General features: G+C 31.6%; 1 protein-coding gene across 9 annotated transcripts in view; it reads left to right on the top strand.

The window, feature by feature from the left end:
* LOC105217115 (protein sprint) overlaps positions 1 to 27,659 on the top strand; it is a 444,786-nt gene that overhangs the window by 249,757 nt on the left and 167,370 nt on the right. The window contains exon 1 of one of the 9 annotated variants that reach the window (XM_029043397.2): positions 23,083 to 25,332. The exons of the other annotated variants lie outside the window; for them this stretch is intronic. The gene's annotated coding sequence lies outside the window, so the exon portion shown is untranslated. Of the gene's footprint in view, positions 1 to 23,082; positions 25,333 to 27,659 lie in introns of those variants that run through there. 9 annotated transcript variants of the gene reach the window in all.

The raw sequence follows: 27,659 nt of genomic DNA, 5'->3' as shown, positions 1-27,659 counted from the left end.
GTTTATAACTCAAAACAGCAGCTGATGAGCGTAGAGAAAGGAAAAAAACAACAAAGACAAGGTATACGGAAATAATTGCTGCGAAAAAATTAACTTTGTTTTGTTGCTGTTTTAATTTTCACATTTTATTGCACGAAATTATTTAATTAGCCTGCAAATTGTGTTTTCTTCTGCTTCGACATAACCTCATTTGTGCAATAATTTTTTATGAAACATGTTTTAATTTACAAAAGAAAAAAGTTTTGTTGCACAAAAAAACTTCAGCGCTCTCCATCCTCTGCTTTTAAATAAAGTTTGTACAAATCAAAATTGCTCGCCTGCGGCCGGAGTTGGGCCCATCCTAGCTGCAGCAGCCTCTCACTCTCCTTTAAAAACAACTTCGCAAATTATTTTCGTTGTTGTTTACTGTTTTTGTAAACTTTTTTGTTATTGCCGTCCTGCATTGCCTGCGGCGAGGTGCGCTTAGCGCGCGGAAGTGGTCTCTCTGGGCTTGTGGAAAGAGCAGCGAATACAGGAAGCGGCACACTTCGGTAGTTAGTTGTCTATAAAGAAGAGCAAATTGAAATTAGAAAGAAAAGAGAAAGTAGGAGTTCAAATTTCCTGCTCCACAGAACTCTATTAAATTCTTTTAAACAACATATTTTTCATATAAATTTTTTAGAAAAGATTTAATATTTTAATGATAATAGTTTCGATATATTTGTTAATTTTTAAGTAACCGATAAGATACCCAAAAGTATCAAATACCATTAAACTTCTCTAATATGATTTTGAAATTATTATCGTCGGGTTTCATCTGATATCTGTCAGGTACGATAAGATTTACTTTAATTTCGGTAAAGTTCACAAAGTCATAATTTCTTCTTCTGAAACTAAACATTCTCTTAAGACTCTCAAAGTCAGTTTCTTCTGGATCTTTTCATTCGGCAAAAGACTATTGCCTGTATATGATTCCTACTAGCTTCCAAAAGATATCAAATAGAAATTACATCTTAAAAACAGATTGGATGTGGGTGTAACTTCATACATAGAAATCCATAAAAATCTCTAATAAATAATACACAAATCCCTCTTATACTTTCATTGAAACACATTTTTTGTCATTTCAAATGTGAATATTAACATTTTGTCTACTACACATCTGCTTTTCGAGATTTTAATCAATATTTAGCCGGTATCCAAAAATAACTTTGCTAATAAATTTTCACACTCAAAATAATCGAATCATCAATTTAATTTCACATCGATTTTCCTCATTTTTATGAGTCTACGATTTCTGATATCATCCTATAACTGAACCCTTAGAACCTTAAATTCTCTTAATGTTGTTCTTATCGAAGATTATCAAACATTAAGTGGATGACAATGACGGCATCATCATCTGTAGGTAAATCCAGGAAGCATCCACGTTCGTTTTCTGACGTTCACCTGGTGGTCCGGTCTATAAGTGTTATAGGAAGTTACGAGTAGTATGGTATATCAATACTTGTTGGCGATTCTGATTTAATTAAAAAATTCCAACTGGGATCAATAAGAGTCCAATCAATGTCCTTATGCTGACAGATCTGAAGGTTCTTTGTTCTCATTAGTAGCCAAAACCTACATACAATTCTTTCAAGTGTTTCAGAGCAGCATATTGATCATTTCATATTGATTCTGTACTCTAGTGAGAATATGAGTCATTAGTTTCCGAAGGTAATACCGATCTCTTCTTTGTTAAGTATGTAGTTTTTAATAATATTCAGATCATTCACAGAATTGATAAGGTAGGTCATGGTAGACTAGGCTCTACCTCTATATAATGAAAAGTAGAGGAACTTTTACGGCTTCAATACTTGTGAGTTAGTAAGATATCGGATAGTCTTCAGGCAGTATTTGGTATTATTGTGATTTTTATTCGGGGTGTTTTAATGAACATCGGTTTAATCAATAGTTCAACAGTGAATATTAGTTCTTCTCTCACTAGAGTATAACTGATTCTTAAGACTTGAGACAGTTTTAGAAACTCAATTCAACTTGAGACTCACTGTGTACTTTTTGATATTCCCTATTATTAGATTTCATCAATTCGGTATAACTTGGAAAATGGCGAATCGGACAAACAATTGGCATAAATTAACGGCCGACTTATTGCTGCAAAATTCTCTTAATCACTCCACTAACATACTGCGCAGTACCGCTACAATAGAAGTTCATTGTTACAGTTGCAACAAATGACTTTGCAAAAACAAAAAAGTGATGTGCTGCAAGTCCGCTAGAATACAAGTCATTATGAGCGGTCAGCTGGCTATTGTAGCCACTGCGGATACAGTTAGCTATTTGCTACGGCGCTGCCTATTGGTTTAATGCATTCATTGCAATTTTGCAGGCCTCTTCCGCAAAACGGCAATAAGCGAACAATAAATTTTAGTGCGTTAGCAACATCGCTTTAATCGCACGGTTGCATGTGGCAAGCGATTATTTATTGGAATTTTAAGTGCAACTCATATATTTGGCATGTGGTGCATGCCCCCAGTAGGTTGAGGTGGTGTGCAGAAAAAAAATAAAAACAAACAAAAAACAACAAAATTCTTGCACAAAAGCAATAAATACAAATTTAGTGGACTTTGCAATGCATTGCCGCCGTTAATGTTGCATGCCACAAAAATGCGCACAACTGCAACAGATCGACATAGCGACTGTTGCATGCTACACAGCTGTTACTGTCTACATTACGCGTTACACAAGCGTGGCATGAAGAAAGTTGCTGTGTAATTACAATAACAACAACAACTGCAACACACACTCAGAGATGCATGCCACAATTACAAACATCAGCAATCAATTGTGAATGATTTAAATGGCATTTGACTTGTGCGCTCTGTGCCGCATTCCGCCCACGCCTTCGTCGCACAAATTACAGCGACAACTTTAACAAGTTGCCACCAGCGCTTCGCTGCACAAATCATGAGTGCTTTATACAACATTGCCACATCTGCACTGACACAGCGCTGAATACCCGAACAGCATTAATGAATATTCACATAAGTACATTTCAATCTGTGGCTATTGAATGCGGTGCAAGAACAAAATAACGAAAATCTTTCACGACCCACAAGTGGTTCGAATTGCTGTTGAAGGCGTTGCACAGTGGGGCAATTATGACAATTTTCGTTGAGTAAAATTAAGAAAATATGTTTTCTTAAATTATAGGCGAAAAACAACATTAGAAATATAACATTTTAGTTTTTTATATAATCTTTTTTTCAATAGTTTTAATATTAAACTGTATAAGATTTCTCTGAAGGTACTTAAGTATCCCCATAATTTATTGTTACGTTTTTATAAATAACTTTGATAATATCGACCTATTAGATCTCTACACTCATGGGTTGGTAAAGAAACGTAGAGAGTAAGGGAAAGATGGGTGAAATATAAATTTGTATCAATAACCAATCGAAAAGTTCAAGATCTATATAATACCCTGGTCTATTATCTATGGGCAAAAATAAGGAGTATGAAGGTGAGAGATCGAGAGTTCTTGACAGCAAACTTATGGTTCCTAAAAAATAAAGATTGGCGGTATATAAATAAAATATTTTCCATGAAAACTTTAAAAGTTGTTCTATGGAGTCTCGATCAATTATGTACTTAAGACTACCTTATAACTATAGTAGAATAAGAGAAAAATTTAATCTATATTGATATGAATTTCCAAAAAAGGTTTTCAGTTACGGAGTGTTCCAAAATTTTAATATTAAATAAAATGGATTACTAAATAGTGCAAACTGTCTAAAATATTATCCAAAAATTTCAAATCGATCCGAGTAAAGTTCTAATATGTAGATAGACCCTTTATAATTTCTGCGTTATCTCAAAACTCAAGTTTGTAAGTGGACTCGGTGTCATCTTTGAAATAATAATATCTAGTTATTGAAGAAGGATTTCTTTTTTTTTATTATAACTAATTTTTTTGGAGCCAATATGTAGCGAAATTTTGCGAAAAAAGGTTTAAAATATGTCAAAAATTAAAACATTTTAATGTTTTTATTTTTCATTCGTTCAATATCCAGATTTCTCCATGTACTATGGACATATTTTTGATTTATTGATTTTAGATGAACCAATAAGCAGTTTGTTTAAAAAATATTGTAAAATCAACATCTGAAACCCACTTAACTCCTTATTACCCGAGGCACACATGTGGTAAAAATACCATGATAAAAGAATTATGGTATTGTGTTTACTACGTACATTGAAACACATCGATTTGTAATAAACTGAAATACCAACTTTGTTTCACAGGCATCAGATATAAATATTTACATATGCGTAATGGAGAAAGCAATTTTTAAAATTACAAAAAAATGACAAAAATATGTATTTTCTGCACAAAAAATAGAAGTAGTTGAAATGTATCTTAAAAGCGCGTCACATACGGCAATCAAAATAAGGCGATACATGACCCTAGCTTTTGAAAATCAAAAATCTTGTAAAAATATTTTTTATTTTCCATTTTATTTATTTATTTTTGACAAAATATTTTAAACAGCTTTTGTATATAAGCTCTCACCTAAAAATGCTGATATTGATAATAGCAAAATACTACATTGCTCACATGGTAAAGTGCTGGTATTTGGTGACACACATCTGGTATTCGTACGAACAATAGTATTGTTACTACATGTGTGTCTCGACTATAATGCGTACAAATAAATATTAATGACCATCTTAAAAATCGTGTAGGAATATTATTGGAGTTTCATGGCATTTTTTAATAGTTGTATTTGAAAGTAAAAGAAAAATTCCTTTATCTAAGTACTTGTACATTATATAAAGGATATTTTATATATCAAATCTATCTAAAGATTCATGAAAATCAATGGGGCAGTTTCCGAAAAATCTGGATAACCTACCTTTGAAGAACGCGTTTCAACTGGGTGTGACAATAAAACTGCACTAGAGAAAGTATCTCCAAAACCATTACTCGGATCGACTTGAAGTTTTAGGAAGTATTATTGTAAAGATGTTGTAGAATTCAATACGCCAATTGTTGGATGAATATCATGAATAATTAGAAAATATATGTATATTTATTAAATAATAATTGAATAATTAATTAAAATTAAATATATACACAAATGTTGTTTAATTTTCGTCTGACAATGGCCCACTGTACAATAGCGAATTGCAATAATAGCAAGTATTTAACCCTTAATTACAATCCACTGAACTTGAATTGATGTGGCAACAATGCTTCAATGATTTGTAGTTGTTGCTACAATTGTTGTTGTTGCCGTTGTAAAAACGAACTGATTCGTATCAATAAAAAAATATATAAAGCAAACACAGCTAAGTGCATAAACAACAACAACAACCACAATGCGATGGATTATAAAAATAATTAACCGCTAAAAATACTGTTTGCTACTAATTGGTGGTTTGTGAGAGCGCAAACGCCATTCGATAAACAACAAATGCGAAAAACCAATAAAAAACATTGGTCAGTAACATTACGGCAACAATGCACTACAAATAACAGCAACAATTGTAATTATATTTGCAGTAAATTATAGAGAACACGACAATTTCATTGAGCGAATCGAAGATTGCCATTAAACTATAATGAGTGTTGCAATTTTATCTGTGCGGATGAGTGTAAGCGAATATACTTATGTAACAATATAACCGTTAATTATCGCACTTTTCTGTTAATTCTCACTTTGATTTGTATTGCGTCCAGTAATTACGGTAGTTGAGTATTACATGGTATTTTAATGGTGAAATATCAAATGAATTCTCTTAAAATTAAAAAAAAAATAGATTCATCAGATTGCAATTTAACAATCTGAGTTATTCTCAAGTATAGCCTATCAATTGATATAACCACATTGATTACACCTGTCTACGTAAATAACATCTTGTCTTTCCATGCCTATGCAATTTATACCAATTGCCATAATCTATGAAATCGTATGAACAAAATTCGTAAATTTTCGTGCGGAACCCCAATGAATACTCTCAAAGTATCAGCTTTAGATGTTATTGATATATATATTACGGATATTTTGATTATCCAGCTGGTACTTTTGTGGATATTCCGCTTATTTAAAATAGTTTCTGACAGACTAATATTGACATTGTCTACCAAGGTTCGTTGCCATCAAAAACCGTTTTATTTGTCTCGTTATCAGCGCTCCGGATGGAATATATTTTGAGGATCTTGAGCACCTAGGCTCAGATTGACATAAAAGCTATGGGAAAATAATCAAGAAAATGAGTTCTGCTTAAAACTTTAAAATATGTTGGGATATAAAACCTAATGTTGTCAAAAAAGTTATCTTAACATTCTAGTGGACAAAAGTTAAACATAAAACAGAATCTTGGTAAAACCTAAACAGTCATAAAAATATCTCTCATATTTCATATTTCACATTAAATTGAATAATAAATAGTGCTTCCACTCTTGAACAATTCACCTGTTTGACCAATCAATCTGCATTTCGCAGAAGCAATTTGTAAATGAAGAGCGGTATTGACTGCACACTTTACAGACAAATTTGTTTATAATTAACACCTGCTAATGCTATTTTTGTGCACATAAACAATTACGAGTAGACGCACTTATTTCGAATATGGTTGTGCGCCTCAAACAATTTATGGAAAAAGTACCACCATCCGAGCACTGTGTGCCAAAATTCTATGTAAATTGCGAACCGCTGTCCATATTGGTGTATCACGTATTACCTACTTTTTGGCAGGTGGTACGTATTCAGTCACAGCGAAAAGTTGAGTGTGATTTGCAGAGAGAACACTTGTGAGTATTAATATATATTCCAATAAATAAAAAATACAAAAAGTTTGCGTTGCCACTTGTGTGAACGTTTTTTGTCGAAAATAATGGAAGTAAGAAAATGGGTATCAAATTGAAGATTTAACATATTTTAAGAATGTTGCCAACTGTTTAAAAGTTAAAAATTAGCAAAATTATATAAAATTGTGCCACCTAATTTACATTTCAATAAAATTATTGCAGTAAAAAAATAATTACTATATAATATGTATCAGAAATCTTTACAGAAAATTTTTGAACCTTGATAAAAATTACCTTTAACAAAGTTGTCATATGTATAAGCTTATCAACTGATTTTAATTAAAAAAAAATTGAAATTCATAGAATTCTTCAACATGGGTCAAGGTTAATAGGTGTAACAAATCTATCAACAGATAGTACTTTTTGAAGAGAAAGTTGCCAGCTGTTCATGAAATTTAATTCAATAATATTGTAATGCTAAATTTGTTATGACCACTCTAATATTAAAATTAAAGATTAAAAAATATTAAAATATATCACACTGGTGTTGCCACATTTTTAATTTCTTTTTATTGTGCATCAAAGAAAATACTTATAAGAAAATTTGCTTCTGGAGACATTTTGAAATTTAAATGAAAACAAGTAAGGAAGGGCTAAGTTCGGGTGTAACCGAACATTTTATACTCTCGCAATTTATTTATTTAACTTTATTAATATTATATAATACACAATTTGACCCACATATTCGTCATATATATTGTATAAAGTCCATTGAAAGTTGGAAACTATAATATTAGGTTAGGTTTCTCGTGTTCGATATATGGGGCCTTAAAAACCTATGGTCCGATGTCGGATTTAAAATGGGGCTGCCACACTATAAACGTAGTATTTGTGCAAAGTTCTGCATCGATATCTTCACTAGTGCTTACTTTATATATTGTAAAGTAAACGATTCAGATTGTCTTCAAAGTTCTGGTATATAGGAAGTAGGCGTGGTTGTGAAGCGATTTGGTCTAGTTTCACAACATATCATTGGGATGTAAGGAAACGATTACAAACCAAGTTTCATTGAAATCGGTCGAGTATTTCCTGAGATATGGTTTTTGACCCATAAGTGGGCGACGCCACGCCCTTTTTCTATTTTGTAAAAAATCTCAGTGCAGCTTTCTTCTGCCATTTCTTATGTAAAATTTGGTGTTTCTGACGTTTCTCGTTAGTGAGTTAACGCACTTTTAGTCATTTTCAACCTAACCTTTGTATGGGAGGTGGGCGTGGTTATTATCCGATTTCTTTCATTTTTGGACTGTATAAGAAAACGGCTAAAATAAATGACTGCAGAAAGTTTGGTTTATAAAGCTTTATTGTTTTGCAAGATATATACAAAAAACTTATTTGGGGCGGGGTCACACCCACTTTTCCAAAAAAATTACATTCAAATGTGCCCCTCTCTAATGCGATCCTATGTTCCAAATTTTATTTTCATAACCTTATTTATGGCTTAGTTATAGCTATTTATGTGTTTTTGGTTATCGCCATTTTGTGGACGTAGCAGTGATCCGATTCCGCCCATTTTCGAACTTAACCTTCTTATGGTGCCAGGGAATACGTGTTCCAAGTTTCATTAAGATATCTCAATTTTTACTCAAGTTACAGCTTGCACGGACGGAGAGACAGACAGATTTGAACTTTACTCGTCACCCTGATCACTTTGGTATATATAACCCTATATCTAACTCGTTTAGTTTTAGGACTTACAAACAACCGTTATGTGGACAAAACTATAATACTCTCTTTAGCAACTTTTGTTGGGAGAGTATGAAAAATTGAAAATAATAATTATAAAATGTATAAAATATTATATACATCACTAACATTTAATTTTCTTCTTTTCTTTCAGGTGAGTTTCTTCAAGAATTTAATTTCATTTACATTTACGTTTACGTCGCTACAAAAATAACTGCCGTAAGTCTTTATATACATATTCAACCTCACGAAAATCAAGCTAACTAAAGTCTCCTATGCACAGAAGACATTAAATAACGGGTGATTTTTTTGAGGTTAGGATTTTCATGCATTAGTATTTGACAGATCACGTGGGATTTCAGACATGGTGTCAAAGAGAAAGATGCTCAGTATGCTTTGACATTTCATCATGAATAGACTTACTAACGAGCAACGCTTGCAAATCATTGAATTTTATTACCAAAATCAGTGTTCGGTTCGAAATGTGTTTCGCGCTTTACGTCCGATTTATGGTCTACATAATCGACCAAGTGAGCAAACAATTAATGCGATTGTGACCAAGTTTCGCACTCAGTTTACTTTATTGGACATTAAACCAACCACACGAATGCGTACAGTGCGTACAGAAGAGAATATTGCGTCTGTTTCTGAGAGTGTGGCTGAAGACCGTGAAATGTCGATTCGTCGCCGTTCGCAGCAATTGGGTTTGTGTTATTCGACCACATGGAAGATTTTACGCAAAGATCTTGGTGTAAAACCGTATAAAATACAGCTCGTGCAAGAACTGAAGCCGAACGATCTGCCACAACGTCGAATTTTCAGTGAATGGGCCCTAGAAAAGTTGGCAGAAAATCCGCTTTTTTATCGACAAATTTTGTTCAGCGATGAGGCTCATTTCTGGTTGAATGGCTACGTAAATAAGCAAAATTGCCGCATTTGGGGTGAAGAGCAACCAGAAGCCGTTCAAGAACTGCCCATGCATCCCGAAAAATGCACTGTTTGGTGTGGTTTGTACGCTGGTGGAATCATTGGACCGTATTTTTTCAAAGATGCTGTTGGACGCAACGTTACGGTGAATGGCGATCGCTATAGTTCGATGCTAACAAACTTTTTGTTGCCAAAAATGGAAGAACTGAACTTGGTTGACATGTGGTTTCAACAAGATGGCGCTACATGCCACACAGCTCGCGATTCTATGGCCATTTTGAGGGAAAACTTCGGAGAACAATTCATCTCAAGAAATGGACCCGTAAGTTGGCCACCAAGATCATGCGATTTAACGCCTTTAGACTATTTTTTGTGGGGCTACGTCAAGTCTAAAGTCTACAGAAATAAGCCAGCAACTATTCCAGCTTTGGAAGACAACATTTCCGAAGAAATTCGGGCTATTCCGGCCGAAATGCTCGAAAAAGTTGCCCAAAATTGGACTTTCCGAATGGACCACCTAAGACGCAGCCGCGGTCAACATTTAAATGAAATTATCTTCAAAAAGTAAATGTCATGAACCAATCTAACGTTTCAAATAAAGAACCGATGAGATTTTGCAAATTTTATGCGTTTTTTTTTTAAAAAAAGTTATCAAGCTCTTAAAAAATCACCCTTTATAACGGTAACAATCTTGCTTGCGCAATAAATTCAAATTAATTTCAATTAAACACGCACCAAATTACAAAGCACAAGCGTAAACAACAATTAGATATAAGTTGGTAGATAAAACAGGCAAAAATAAAAATAAATTGTATACGGACCAGAAGAGTTCTACGGCAGTAAGTGAGCTGACACACGAAGCTAATGTGGCTGACTGGTTGACTGAAAGACACCAAGAAGCAGCGAGAACCCACATTCAACAAAGCACGCCACTAGCTGCTTGAGTTAGTGATGTTGTTATTGTGCTCAGACGTTGGCACAATTTTCGCATGTCAATTGCACATTTGGTGAAATTCACCAATTACCAAGTGGCAGCTTGCCATTTGACCAAGTCTAGCTGTGGCGACACAATTCAACCGTTAAACGTGCTTGCATACAAAGATTGTGCAGGCATTTGTGTCACATGCACATATATATATGAACATTAATAGACAATTGTTGCACTCCTCGGTGCTGCTTGGGCCGCCCGAAAGGCCACAAAGTCGAAAGTTAATTGATTTCGTGCAAATATTCTATATATTCATACTTTTTTTTTGCATTTTATGCTACTTTGCAAGTGACATAGACACACGTGACATATTTAATGACAATTGCCACCTGCTGACACCTGTGTTGACATTTTGCATTAGCAGTTATCACGTGACTACACTACTTGCCTTTTTAATTTGAATGCTACGGAAAGTGGTGGGAGTATATTCGTTGGAATTGCCCAGGAAAATGCGAGAATAGTGAGGAGAGAGTTGAAATGTGCAGAAAATAGGCACAAACGACACATTTGCCACATGTTGGACTATGTCTCACATAACAATTTTCGTTATAGTTATTGCAGATATAACCGTTACATTAGTTTTAGATGATGTTTTAGTGAAGTTAGTAGTCATATAGTTGAGACTTTTCATGAAAGAACGCATCTTACATCGTTTTTTCGCTACTAAATTTCACAAAATATATATTTGGGCTACTTCTCAAGATAATAAATGAATTTCCGTTGAATAATTATAATATTATGTAATATAATACGATTATATTATTATACACCGCTATGTAAGCCGCTTTCGATTCGCCACTTCCCACCTCGTTAAATTTAATCTTTGCTCTCTTGTCGAAAGCTTTACAGGAACACCAAATTTATTTGTTTGAATTCTAAGTATTGGATTATGTGAATAACTGGATTAAACTAGTATAACCGCGTACTATATTACCTTCATATAATAATACCAGTATATATGAGTTTATACCAGTTAAATGTGTTTTCATCTGAGGTATTCGAAAGCGGTAATCAACTATTTTAAAAAGCTTCAATATTATCACTATATAATTATACCAGTTTATTTAATTTGAACCAATTATTATTTTTTGATTCCACACTTACCTTATCAATTGAATTATAATATAATTGAAAGCAACGAAAAGTTACTTATTTGAATTCAAAGTATGAGGGTAGTGGAAGATGGTACGCGGTACCTCTAAGTGATTATACTAGTATAAATGAGTCACAGTCAACTGGGACCTTTACCAAACCTAGAAGAGCAGTTATCAATTATTTTAAGTCATTCAATGTTATCATTATGTGTTTTTACCATTTTTTTCATGTTATACCAGTTGTTTATTCAAATATAGCCATCTGTTCAATTCATAACAATTATTTATTCCAATATACCAGTTTATTTAATTAATATCGATTTATTCGATTATACCAGTTCATTGAGTTTATACCAGCTGCTTATTCATATCTGATACTTTATAACAAAGATAGTTTCTTTGTTATAAAGTATCAGTTGTGAATCGAATTGCTTTTCTATGCATTGTATTATTCACATATGACCTATGTACATTAATTTTTTTCCTCCAGCCTTAAAATAACCGCTGAAAATAATTTCTCGCCAATGAAGAAATATTCGACGAGGTTTTTTATTGCAGAAAATACAGTCGAACTTCCATAACTTGAACTTCTACAACTCGAAGATCTCTATAACTGGAACTTTTGAATTGGCAATAGAAGTCAAATTTCATACAAATTTACTTCCATAACTTAAACTTCTTTAACTCGAAGTTCTCCATAACTCGAACAATTGAATTGGCAATAGAAGTCAAATTTCATACAAATTTACTTCCATAACTTAAACTTCTTTAACTCGAAGTTCTCCATAACTCGAACAATTGAATTGGCAATAGAAGTCAAATTTCATAGAAATTTCGTTCCAAAAGTCGAACTTTTCGACCAGGGAATAATAAAAAAAAATAAAATTTTACTATCGATGCAGAATTTTAAAAGAGTCCCTATATTCGTATGGAGGCGAACAAAAAATATGATATTACTTTTATGAATTTCATAAATCATGTATCAAAGGAATGGGATACAGACGTCAAGAGCCAAACAATAGCAAAGTACAACCAACAAAATTACTGAATACTTGTTTTAACGTATGTACATAAAACTTTTAGCGTAGTAAATAAATAAAACTGAGTATAAATCTATATTTTATAGCTATTTAAAAATTTATATGTTTTAATGAAAAATTCTATAACTCGAAGTTTTTTTGTGGATTATGGTGGTTCGAGTTAGAGAAGTTCCACTGTATTGGTTAATCACAAAAATAGTCTCGAAAAGTTCAAAATTTAATGTATTCGGTGAATAGGCTTTGATAGCAGCTATAATTAAAAATAAACTTGTATTTTGATATCGTTTCAATTGTAAACAGACTTCTGGTATACACTGTATAATGTTGATTTTGAATAAATGATTTTGGCCGTAGTTCAGTTTTAACATACATAAATTTCGAGATAAAATGGTTAACAAATCGAAAGGTATTAAAATTTTGAAACTATTTTTTTTTCAATCAAATAAAGGTATTTCAATTTTTTTTTTTTTGAATTTTTTTTCAAAAATAAATTTTTCCGATATTTTTGTGATATTCTTTTTTAATATTTTTTAAATATACATTTAATTTCTTTATTTATTTTTTAATACGAATCTTTAAACACTTCATCTTAAAATGCATTTTCAAAATTTATTCTAAATTTAAACAAAGTTTTCTAATGAATTTCATATAAGACGCTAAATTTAACTCAATTATGATTTGTAAATAATCAATAATCTCATAATTTTCGTTAGCATTCAATATTACGGGACACAGCTGCCGTTCCTCGCCACATGGACGCACATACCTACACATATTTAAGTTCACATTGTTTCATGCCTTTATGTGAGTGTCGTTATGCAAGTGTTTTTACCCACATTTAAGCACTTTTGTCATAAATCTGCACTAATGCCATTCTAATATTAATTAAAATAATTAATGTGACTCCCAAACGTTCACGACGCCAAACGTAGCGTATATACATATTTCTGTATATTTGTGTGTGCATTATTAGATTCCACTTCGATAAAGATTAAATAATAATTTCTTATGCGCACATTTTGTACAATCAAATTCCTTCATACATACATATATATACATCTGTGTACGTGTGTGTGCCGCAAATAGTAGTAACGGGAAATGGCACGCGCTAATATCCTTTCATTATTATTCACCCTAAAGCAGAAATACTTGCACATAAATATATTTAATGAGTTCACAATAAATGCCTGCACACCGCTGACAGCGTCTCACCCGCGAAGGGGCAACCACATTTGCAATTGTCGCTATAGAAAATTCAACAGCAGACATTATGTAGGCGCATTATGTTGCCAAAAACTATGCATAACTTCCGGTTTATGTACATATGTATGTATTTAATACGAGTATTCATGTGTATGTGTGCGAAAGCGCTGAGCCTTTCGTGCAGGCGTTAAGTCGCATATGAGTAATAGACAACAACTATTTAATTGATTGTATTTATTGTCACACCCACCCACTTAAATGTATATATGTATATGCATAATTTAATATATGTATGTATGTTGTCGTTTTCCATTGCTCCACTGGTGTTGGTGACACAAATGTGAGCCTTTAATGTTTAATGAGCTATGGTTTGGTATGTTATGTATGAGTATTTGCCTGCATACATATGCAATAAACACGCAACATATGCACATAACGGTACAGGCGCGCAAATTTTCGCACATACATATATATACTTCCAATTGGTGGGTGTAGAAATTGGCTGGCGACAAGCAATTAATTTGCCTAACTTAGCGTCAACTGTACAGTAACGACGTAAGGCAGCACCGTTGTGCGAGCAGCAAGTGCTAAATTCTTTACATATAATCCTACTCACATACATACATATAGTTCCAGAAACTTGGCTGCGAGTTTTGCTCTCATTTGAAGCCAAAGCACCGTTTAACATTCAATTATTGTTTGCGTGCCAATAAATTTGCACACTTTTTGTTGCTATCAGCGCAAGTATTGGCGGTAATTCAGGAATATAGAAGCGGGTGATAATTTAGAATAATAGTATCAGGGTTAGGGATGGTAGGAACCGAATATTGGATACATATGTATAATCGAAGCCAGTATTTTAATGTTTAACTTACACCACCAATATGACAATTTCATTTGTAAATAGGTGGCAACCCTTTTAAAATATATTCTTAACAAATAGTAATCTCAATACTATTAAGTTTAATGCCTATTTGGTAATAGTTGACAATTTAATAAATATTAATACGAATTTAATTAAATACATAACTTTAAACAGGTGGCAACTCTTTTATTGTCAATTGAAAGTTTACCTTTTTAGTGCGATAGCCATGACTTACTATTTCGTTTATCATGTTAATTGTTTACAATATTTTTAAATGGTGGCAACCCTTATCAGAAAACTTTTCAACATCAAAACTTTTTAAATTTAAATTTAATTTTATAATAATTAAGTTCTTAGTATTCTTAAAGAATTAAATTTTTTGAAAGATAGCTGCTATATCACTTTTTTTTTACTGTACGCACTTTTAAACCTCTTTAATTTGGTATGCCATATTATTAGATTATTTTATGTTACCAATTAAAACATTACAATAGGTGGTAACCCTGCTCAAAATATATGACCTTAAACGTATTTTTTGAAACCACTTCAGTTTAATTTCCATAACGTAATAATGCGTTTATCCTACCAATTTTATGTTATAAAAATTATTTTTAAAGGTGGCAGCACTCTTCAGTAATAATTTTAACTAAAATTTTTCTTAAACATTTTAAATGTGGTAGCTTTACTGTATTAATTGTGAAATATATTTAGTAATTACAATAATTCGTTAACCTTTATAATTATATTTAAATATTTTTTTAAGTTGGTAACCCTATTCAAATTTTATTTCAAATTAAAACTTTTTTTATTTTTTTTTAACTATTTTACTAATTTTATGAAAATAAGTATTTTTGAAAAGTAGCAACCCTGCCCAAAAATGTAATAATAACTTCAAACTTTCATAAATCTCTTTAGTTTAATACCCATATTGTAATAATTTGTAATGCTTAACCAAATTGTATGAAGGCAATTTTTAAACAGATGGCAACCCTGTTATATTTGTCAAACCTATATATTTTATATTGATCGTAGTATTTTCTAATCGTATCCATTTTTTGTCCAATATATTTGACAGGTGACAACCTTATGTGATTATCTTAAGTTTTTTAAGCAATTTTATAAATATGTATGAATGTGTATCATCTGATCACTTTAACGTCAATACTAACTATACTTTTTAAAAAATATCAAAATTTTGACTCGAAGTAAAGCTGTATATAAACCACCAAATTTCTTTTTTATATTCCATAAATAGAATATTTTTACATATTTTTTCCTAAAAAAATATATAAAATTCTTTCTATACTGTTTGTCTATTTAAATTTAAAACTGCCTCCCAACGGTCCCTAAGAGTAAAAAAAAAATTTTCACTCACAACAAATAAAGCTTTCACTCAAAAGCTTCGCTCTTCAGTTACGCTTTTAATTAACACACACAAAGCAATCCGATTTTGTGGAACCTAAATGAGAGCTAAAGCAACAAAAACATGTTGCAGCTATTTGGAAAATACCAGAGCATGGCGAGTGAAAGGAAACGCCAGAAAAACGATAAAGCGATAAATTGTCGGGTTTTGGAGACTACAAAAAAGAGAGCCAAGAAAGAAATATGCTCCAAAGTGCACTCAAACGTAATACAGAGTGCAGAGTGTCCACAAAACGTATGAGTAGCAAAAGTGGTTATCACAAAGAGCCACTTGCTGTGGAAGCTAAAGCTAGTTGGGTGGCACACGAGTAAGTTGTGCCGAAACGTCGAGACGCGACCAAAACAAATACAAATTAAATTTTAAAATTGCAACAAACCGGCAAAGTCAAAAGAAACATGAAAATGGTGCGGGCGTTCGGCCGCAGCGAGCAGAAAGCGAATGGGCTCCAACAAACACAGTTATGTGTACATACATATGTAAATAGTAGCTACTCTGCAAATAAGCTATTAAAATAAATTTTTATGTTTGCTGGCAACAAGCGGTGGCAAGCAGTTTAAAGGCGGTCTAGCATCAACTAATTTTGTGGTTTTAGCCACAGAAGGTCTTCGTCTTCTCGCCACTTGATTTGCATTTCGTTTAAATTGTTGAACATTCGTGTATTTTTAAGCTTCATTTAACTAATGATCTCGTCTATTTTTTGTGAAAGTAATTAAAATCTATTAATACATGTAAAAGAGGTATCTTAAATATTAATGAATTTAGTAGCCACTTACAGTCGGTGCTTCGTAAACCTGATCGAGCTCTACTTGAAGATAAAAAAGTAGTCGAAATATATCGTTGAATGCTTATGAACAGAAAAAATGATTTTAAAATTGCAGATAAGATCTTTAGTTGTAAAAAACGAAATTCGAAAATATTTGATCTCATTTTCGAATGTTAGAAAAATATGATTGCGAAATTACAGAGATGCTTTCGGACAGAGGAAACGCTTAAAGTCTGCTGGAATAAGGAGATTTTGTTTCACCGATGACAGTAATGTCTTCAATATGGAACAACACTCGAAGCTAGAGCTTTCAATTACGCTGAAGTTGCTTATAATTCCATTACGGAGCTTATTCTTGTCATGAAAACGTTCCCCAAATAAAGTCCATTAACAATTGGGAATTCGATTAATATTTTTTACCAGATAATATCAAAATATATACAGCCAAATTGTAAGAGAAGCTCTAATTATCTGTCATAAAATCTCATCTGTGCAAAGCTATTTTTCTTAGTTATTGACTGACTACAAAACTGTCATACCATAATTAGTCTTACGTCTCGCAATTAATAATAAATTGACCAAAATGAGCTGATGTTTAGGAAATATTGTGGATATTCTTGCCAAAACGAATATCAAATCTGAAAGGATAGTGATCGACTTTCTACAAAGATATCATATAAAACAATCCAACGAAACTTGTATCCATCATTTACTAAAGGAGAAGGAAATTGTTCTGTTCTGTACCAAAATTTCTATATAATTATTTTGTAGGCATACATTTATACCTTTAAGTACTTGTTTCTTAATCTTTTCTTACTATGAGCTATTCAATAATATTTTCGAATAAATCCTAACATTTCGACGAGTAAAGGAAGGAACTTTTAGATCGGTAATAATTAATTAATCTCTCACCACTAGCTATTGACCTGTTGCTTCATATTATCTTGAACTACCGAATACACACACCGGTCCTAGTGTTGTCTTCAATGCAGTTTTGTTCTTATGTTAATTAATCCCTTCAAATAATCGCAAGTATTGGAAGTAGTTATTGTCAATAAAATTGTGCAAGTAAACAGCTGATATGCTGCTTTGACATTGTTTTTGACAGCTGTCACATTCTGTAAGCACTTTCAATGCACACACTGTACTCACACACACTTATATATATGTATACAGTTACTTAGTGCAGTTATTTTGAGTACTCTAACCTCTAAGTGTTATTGCACCCAAAAGCTAACCGCCAATTGAAGCGTATTTAACCGTTTTTAAGCTGGTAATCTTTCCAAGCGATTTGTTGCGTATTTCACATTTCTTATTTAAACTTTTAATTCTGCTGCCAGTTAATACTGACATCACTTTGTTGTTTTTATTATTTTATTTTTCTAATTTCCTCTTGTCTATTTCTGCGCGCTCTCAACTGTGGAATTGAATGGCGCGTATCCAGTAGCGGGTCCGAGCGATATAAGAAATCTTAGCAACGATCTTGTCTTGTTGTTGTTGTTGCCGCGGCTTGCTACTTTTATTGCTGCTATTAATTGCCGCTATATCTGTTATTACTGTTGTTGTTTTACATACATATAAAGTACGCTTGTGCGGCATGTTTGCTTGCTTGCCGCTTTTGGCTGCGGCGATGCGTCATAAGTTTCTTGAAATGTATTACATATGTATGTATGTACACATATACACGTTGTTATTATTTGTATCTGGCAGATACCACAGATACTTTACAGCATACGTATGAATTATAAAATAAAATTAAAAAACTTGAAATGGCAAAGCAAACTTTTATTTCGCTTATTTGCTACGCCTCAATTGTGGCAAATAAGGAGCGAAAGCATTAAGAAAAAGCGAAAAAGTCGACCGAAAAAAACACACAACACTAGCGCACAATAATCTTACAAATATGCCAAGCATTAAGAATCATGTCAGTTGTTTGCGGTTTCATTCTGTTTTGCTCGCTTTTATACGCTTTTCGCTGCCTTCGTTTTGTTTACATTTCATTTGTAATTTGCTTTTTGCTTTTGTTTGCTTTTATGTGGCTCGCGATCACGACAGTTCGGTGGCACAGTGGGTTTAATGAAATATAATTTGAATATAATAGGAAAAAAAAATTTTTTTTTTTGAAAAATTTAATTAAAAAAAAAAAAAGTATTTGGAATAAACATTTTTAATATAAGTTAAAATTAAAAAAATATGTAGATATATTATTAAAAATTGTATTTCCATTATTAAATTATTTATTTTTATTAATTATTTATTTTAAATAAAATAATTAAATTGAATTAAAATTAAATTAATTAAAATTAAAAAAATATTAATAGAAAATTAATTTCAATTATTAATTAATTTGTATAATTATTTTTAAATAAAAACAAGAAAAAACGTTAACTTCGGCTGCACCGAAGCTAATATACCCTTCACAGGTGCATTTCTTTTAGTAACTATGTGCTTAAGCAAATCTAAAGACGTAAGAAAAAGTAAGTAAAAAAAAGAAAACATTTTACTAATTCTTTTTAGCCGGGTTGTTTGCTAGAAACATTAAGGTTATATAGTTAACCGATCTGAACAATTTCTTCGTAGATTATATTATTACCTTAAGCAGTAATCCATGTCAAATTATGGTGAAGATACCACGTCAAATGCGAAAATTTTCCATACAAGACATTGATTCCGATCGTTCGGTTTGTATGGCAGCTATATGCTATATTGAACCGATCTGAACAATTTTTTCGGAGATTAAATTATTTCTATGAACAATAACTCACACCAAATTTCGTGAAGATATGTAGTAAAATGCTATAGTGAACCGATCTGAACAATTTTTTCGGAGATTAAATTATTTCTATGAACAATAACTCACACCAAATTTCGTGAAGATATGTAGTAAAATGTGGAAGTTTTCCGTACAAGCCATTGATTCCGATCGTTCAGTTTGTATGGCAGCTATATGATATAGTGGTCCGATATCGGCAGTTCCGACAAATGAGCAGCTTCTTGAAGAGAAATTAACATCTGCAAAATTTCAAAACGACATCTTAAAAACTGAAGGACAGACAGACGGACGGACCGACAGACAGACGGACATGGCTAAATCGACTCAGTTCAACATACTGATCATTTATATATATACTTTAGAGGGCCTCCAACTCTTCCTTCTGTTACAAACTTCGTGGCAAACTTAATATACCCTGTTCAGGGTAAATAATGAACAAGTGAAACCTATATGTATATTTTTAGAAGGGAAGACATTTTTCAGAACTTTTTCTGGATGTTCAAAAGAACTGAAAAAAATAATGGACATAATAAACAATTTCAAGATATTTATTATGAAGTAATTTTTTTTTTTTTTTTTATTTTGAGAAATAATATAATTTTCAAATTCTAACATCATGAATCATTGTTTGCGCGATATCATTACAAAATGAACTACAAAAATCTTTTTTTTGATGCACTCAAATGCAAAATACATTTCCCGAAATTATTATTTGTTCTTGATAGAAAAAATTAATGATTCGAGTAAAAAATATGTATTTATTTACAAAGTGTTGACCTTTAAAAAATTGCATACTATTTTCCATGCAAAGAACACACTGTACCACCAACCAACCGGCCTGCCGACTGCTGTAACCATGCTGTTCACCCATAAGTCCCCACACTCTTTTGGCTCATTTTTATTATTATTTCACATTTTGAACTTTTTGATGGCTTTGGCGGCGGCAATGAGTGCAGCTGTTTAGCCATGCGACGTTGCCTAAGATCCGATCAAAATCCAAATGGACAAGATACACAGATATTCGCGCAAATAAAGCACTAACTAGCGAACTGGCAGCCAGCAGCAGCAGCAGCCAACAATCATTACCACCGACAACTAGTGAGGAGCTGGCAGGCAGTGAGTACTGCGGTCAGAGATTGAGCAGCGCTGATAAATATTGTAGCGAACGGCGGAGCGTTGCAGCTGAAAAGGCGTAAATGGAATTAAATTGTCAGGGATACAATAAAGCAGTGCGATTGTAGATAGCTATTGATTTGTTTGTTTGTAGCTAGGTGCAAGTACTTGTGAGCGGTAGTGTATTTTGGGGTCAAAGTATTTTACATTGCACAGGCGATAATTGTGTATTGCTGTTTGTTTGTTGGTTGGTTTACGAAAATAAGTGTGGCTCAACTGTAAATGACAGCATTATTATCCTGTCAAAATACGCCAAATTCGGCTAAGCGATTTGTTAAGCGGCGCAATTATTGACTAGTTTGGTGAAAATATTGCAGCGAGTGTGGGCGCCGATGGCGGATGTGGCAGTGGTAGTGGCTTGTTGTGGGATTTAGATATATTATATTTTTGGTTTTTCGTAAATCAAACTTTATTTTCATGAATTTTCAGTCATTCGAAATGCAATACAATACATTTAAATCTACTACTAGAAGAGGAAGAAAAATCATGAAAATTAAATAAAAATAAAACTTTATTTTCGTGAATTTTCAGTAATTAAAAACACAATACATAATTTTTTAAATTTTTAATACTTATAGAATACAACTTAAAAAAAAAATTAGAAATTCGCTCAAATGGTTTTCGTTTCTATGCTAAATGAACTTGTGGAACATCTAAATCTACATATCTAAGATAAGAAGATGTCCAAAAAATTTAGGGATTATGAATATAATTAAAAAGGACGTTCAAGTAGTAAATTTTTCAAGACTTATTTACTGTTTCTTATATGATTCTAGATCTCTATTTACTACATGAGAGTCTATTTATAATAAAAAAAAAATGTTGCCCATACTGTTCAATATGTAGTTTCAATCAATAAAGTACCACATTGTACTCATTTCAATATGGCCACAATTTTCGACCCAATTACCGCACCCATCAATAAAATTCATGTTACATTTAGATATGTTATGATAACTACTTGACATATAAACATAAATAAGTAGATTTATATATATATTTACATATAAACATTTGTTTGTATGGATATTTTGGCTTTGAAATGCTGAAAGCCACACCCACACCGCCGAATATAATGGATATATGCTAACAAATGCATATAAGTCAACTTATATACTTACAAATAAATATGTATCTGGATGTATTTAGAATCATATAGACATATATATATATTTGTATATATATACACTTCTATATACTCATATATAACCATCAAACTAGCACAATTTAACTTCGATTGTGCAAACACTCCACAACCGCCACATTGAAATGTCAAGTATAATGGGAATAAGGTATATATGAGTATATATAAATATCTGAATTCCTATAAGCAAAATACACATGTCAGTGTCTCACTACTGCATACCGTTAAACTGAAAAGTACGCCCACATGCCTCACTACTCTACTCGCTTACTATCGCCGCGTAGATAAGCACCGAAGTAGTACAACAATGATATGCTATAGATACTCGTATGTAAAAAGCGATAATGAAAGCGCAATCGAAAGTGCACAACACTATTATTAATGATATGGAGACTGAATCATACATATATACACACATGTAGACACAGATAAATTGCTCGATTGCAACAATTAAAACTTGTCTTTTATATCTCACACATACTTTTCGTCATTATCTGCATACTTTACCGCATTGTTATTATGTTTATTGTTGTTGTTGTTGTAATTCTTTGTCACTTTCGCTTTGTTCTGCAATTAGCGAGTATCATTAAACCACTCACAGTTGGCAAATAAAATACGTAAGAAAAAGATATAAATGGTTGTGAATTTTTACATGGGTAGATATATCATATACATATGTACAATACATACACACTTACATATAAAATGTATTGTAAAGATATGTAACGAATAACGGTATAATAATAAAATAAGAAGCGTATACTTTTACATTAAAGCAAATCAATTTTAATCTGGCGATCCTATGCAGTCATATTTTCAATATGTTTCTTAATAAAAAATGAACTTCTGAAACAGTTTCGTGATGAACTATGCCAATAACCGATTGAGAAGTGCAAATATGTATTCGCCAAAAAGTAGGCTATGAACTGTTGGCTTGATTATTTCAGTTCATCATTTTGTGTATATAAAGCTTAAATCCTTCTCCTTCAGCTATATTTGTCCATACAACGTTATTAAAAAGCCTCTGTGGTAGTTTTTGTGAAATATGAAGTCTTGAAACAGTCAAATGAGAAACAATATTAACCGTTTGAGCAGTGTAGGCATGCCTGAGTGAATGAAAATGTCTATTGCTAAAAGTAGGTTATGAAATTGATTGCATATCTTATACGATTTTCCAATAAACTTATGACTCAAGATAAAGTTTAACATCCTAATTTAGCTATATATTTTCAAAAATCTTTTGGAAACCACTGCTGGTAGATAACAAGAAAATCGGTTAAGAATGCTGCTCACCAAAGTAATGACTCTAGTAGCGAATTATTTAGTTTTTTGGATAAAAAAGTCTTCACTGTGGTTTCATTAAATGCCTGAAAATTTTTCAACGAATGTATAAATCACTTCTAGGCGTGGAAATGAAGATAAACAGCTGGGGAGTACTTTTTATTGCAACTTTGAGTGTGATGAGCTTGCATTGTGCTTTCAGTAAACATATGGTAAAAACCTGCATTTGAAACTTTTATAATTTGTAACAAGGTAAATTAATAAAAACACCTAAGAAACACTCTTTCTGATAACTTTGAGGGCCATGTGCTTTCATTGAGTTTTCACTAGTATTTAAAAAAACGCTTTTCATTAACATGTAATGTCTATAGAGGAAAATTAGTACAAAAGATCTTCAAAGTTAATTTTATATATATCTACTTTAACCATCTCAAGCTTTTATGCGCTTTCACTGAAAACATGAAAAAGCTCCACTTGAAACTTTCATAACTTTTATGAACGAAACTATGTATAAAACGGTATCAAAGTTTTACATTGGTAGCAGAATAAGTTCTTGAAATTGAGAACATCTGAAAACCGGCGTTCTTCTATGAATTATCTTCTTACTTATTTAAGATCTCGAGCTAAAGCTATAGACATCGTAGAATACCCAGCTGTCAACTCACACTCCAACAATCACCCACCTGTATTTTTATATTTAAGCACCAAAGAAATCGCATGCGACTTTACCAAAAACTCTCATGCTACCTTCCACAAAGCATAAGCGATGGGATGAGCATAACTCGCATAGCGCTTGCTGCTTGATATCAACCACCAGCGACAACAAAACTATAGCTAGCAACAACCACTGAGAGATACTTGTGCTCGCAGATACTTCGGCGCTCAGATACTCCACATCACAATGCAATCCAAAGCAAGCCAAACTGAATGGATAGCAAACAGAGCAGACAGAGCGCTGAGTATTGGAGCCGGCCGCTTGCCGCTTTCGGTGGCGAGAAGGTGGTGTTCGGTGCAGTGCATACGGTATGTGTGGGGGTGTGGTGCTGTCTGGCTCTTCAGCTTTGCTCTGCTGTGGTTGCTTGGCCGGCACGGCGTGGCGCGCTGCTCGTTTGTGCGAAACTTTGCTATCGTGCGCTCAGTTGTCTTTTAGCTTCCACACGTAGCGGTCATACATAACGGTAAAACGCGCGCGTTTATTAAAGAATTTTTCAAATTTTTTAAAGTCATTTGTTTAAAAAATTAAAAAAAAAATAGAATAATAAAGTTGTTAATTACTTCAACTCGCTTCAAGTGTTTTTGCATTGTTGTTGCTTGCCTATAAAGTGTAAAATTTACAATAAAACCGGCTGGCTTGAGCAGACGCTCGTATGGCAGCCGACAACTGTCAAAGTGGCTAAATGATACCAAAAATAAACAAACAACAACAATAATAGCAATAACAATAGGTAAACAAATAGCAGCAAGCAAAATATAATACAACAACAACAGCAAAGCACAAGCGTCAGTTGTGTAGAAGGCAATTCCAGCCAAACCAAGCGTAGCGCGTCGAAACGGAGCGAATCGGGTGTTGCGAGGCTGTGCGTGTGTCTCGAATTACAACAACAATTTCTTAGTAAAAATTTAAATTTACTGAATTTGAGAAAATAGTTAAAAGTGCAGAATTCCAAACGCAACGGAAACGGATATTGCGGGCCATACTGTGTATATTATTGCAAAAAGTTTAAATAAAATAAAACAACAACAACACAAGTGTTCGACGCCAGTGTCTGCGCTTAAATAAACAACTCGTGAATAACCACAAATGCGGTAAAATTTGCTAGAAATTAGCAAGGCAAAGTGCATACATATGTACATGATTCTTGGCAGCCAGTCACTACTGTCTGCGCTCCAGCCATAACAACAAAGCATACGTGCCAGTGTGTGTGTGTTCGCGTGCTGAAAAAGCAGAAAACGAAATTAAGCGATAAAGTGAAGCAAGGCAAACAGAAAACGCCGAAAATTTAAAGACAACAAAAATATAAATAAAACAACAAAATACTAAAAATAAAGCAACAACAAAAAAATAAAGCTAAAACAACAATTACATGAGTGTTAAATAAAATATTGAAAGTGTTTGTTTGTGGTATGTGTGCGCAGTAATTGCGCAAAAAATTTGTTTGAATTATTTTTAAGTGTTTTTTGCTTGGTTTTAATTTGCGTTTGTGGAGAAATGTGTTGCATTTGCCGGTTTTTGCTGTATTGTTTACGCCGAAAATGATTAAATTTATTTTTTTCGTGTGTGTTTACTTTTAGTTTATATTAATTTAGTGCAAGCAATTATTTGCTGTATACAATTAGGATAGTGCGTTGCTTTTGTTTGGTGATTTTTTAATGAAAATAAATAGTTTATATCAACATAAAAGAAACTATAAATATTTTTTATATAGACAATAAAAAGGTTTTATATAAAAAAATAAACAAATATATTATATAAAAAGAATGAAATTAAAACTCAACAATCATTTAAATTATATGAATTATAAGTGGAAGATTAACAAAAATAATTTTGTAATTAAATAATTAAAGGGCAAAAATATTAATTAAATTTCCAACACTGCAATAAATTTGTAGAAATTAAAAAGTTTTATTTTTGAATCGATTTATTTCAAAAATTAATTATTACAATAATACTTAAAACAAAATATTCAAATTCAGTGAAAGTAAAAATATATTTAAAATTATGTAAATTTTACATTAAAATAAAAAAGTAAAATATATTATATTGTTTAATATTAAACATTTAACTTAAATTAAATTTAAAAAAATCTGATTTATATTTTATTTTTTACAAGCTGGAAATATAAAGAAATAATATCTTAAATCACAAAATAACTTGTTAACAATGTATAAAATAAAAAAAATAAACATATGAATTTATAAATAAAATATAAATTTGAATTTATACAATACGAAACGAAAATATTTTTCTGTATTTTAAATAAAAATAAATTATTACTGAAGAATACTTCAAATAAAATATATAAAATTACAAAATAAATTATTAAACATAAAATATACAAAGAACAAAATAAAAATAAATAAAAGTATTACTTCAAAATAAAAAAAAATAAAAATTGAATTAAACTATGAAAAATAAAATATTTTATTTGTACGAAAATATGTTTGTTAATAAATAAAGAGAACTAATAAAAAAATACTTTGCATATTGTTTGAAATAAATGTAGAAATGTCTCAAAATAGTATTTAAAAACTTTTAACTAAATACATTTAAACACCAAATCTTTTTAATAAAATATTACACACAATATATATGTATAATAAATATTAATGTTTTTTTTTATTGTAAACTGAAATTTAATTTATTGGAAGAAAATATTTTAAAGATTTATATTAAAAAATAAATCTGTGCATAAATTTAACGTAAAATTAAACAATATTTACAAAACCAAATTTATTAGGCAAAATAAAGTACGGTTTTCAAATTATAAAAACAAATATTTTAATTATAATACAAATCAATTTATCGCCGAAAAAAATACACAAAAAAACATAAGAAATAGTATTATAAAACAATTAAAAATAATTTTGGACAGAAAGTAAAATTTTATTAAATAATAAAACTATATAAAAATATAATTTGTTTATTTTTTATTATTTGATTAAATACTCAGTTAATTTTAATAATTTACTAATGGTAAATGAAATAATATAAAAAGTCGTAAATTAATATTTCAAAAATATTATTTGCAAAAATAAAAATCGTTTTGTAAATATTTTTTATTGTAATCAAATAAAATTTAACAATAATAGAGTTCAATGATAAATACAATTATTTATCGAAAGTATAAATTATGATTCACAATGAAAAAAGACTGCGCAGCTTATGAAGATCATGTTAATTTACATCAGTCCAAATTTAAATAAAACTCTCGTTTCAAATTTTTTTCAGATATCTCTAAAAGCATATTTAGTCTTTTATCACTATCACAATAATTAAAACAGCATATACATTACATCTTGATACCCACAATAAATCCACGCAAAATATTCGCCCAAAAAATACATACATAAATATATTCCGATATATTCGTATACATTCGTATACATTCTCCTTAAATCAGTACCCTAACCAAGCAGGTCTCATGGCTAATCAATGATATTGAATTGTTGGTTAACTGCCATAAATAACTTTTATCAAAGCTGGTCTGCACTTGCTTTGCATAAACCTTCAAGAGTTTATTGCATTTGTTGCTGTTGTAGCTATGTGATTGCATAGAACCCGTTCCACACGGTTGCAGTCCACCTACTTACTAAGTGACTTAAGAAAAGATGCTTGACAAGATGGCAACAAAGGCGTTGAGGTGGATTAAGAAATACACACAAATACAAACATAAATGTAACGTAATAAGATTTGAGTATACAATTCACTTTTGTTGACAAAAATACCT

This window comes from Zeugodacus cucurbitae, chromosome 5 (assembly GCF_028554725.1).
Source record: "Zeugodacus cucurbitae isolate PBARC_wt_2022May chromosome 5, idZeuCucr1.2, whole genome shotgun sequence".
NCBI classification, from domain to species: Eukaryota; Metazoa; Arthropoda; class Insecta; order Diptera; family Tephritidae; genus Zeugodacus; species Zeugodacus cucurbitae.
The sequence above is the reverse complement of the archived record's forward strand: the minus strand, read 5'-3'. Positions and strand labels throughout refer to the sequence as shown.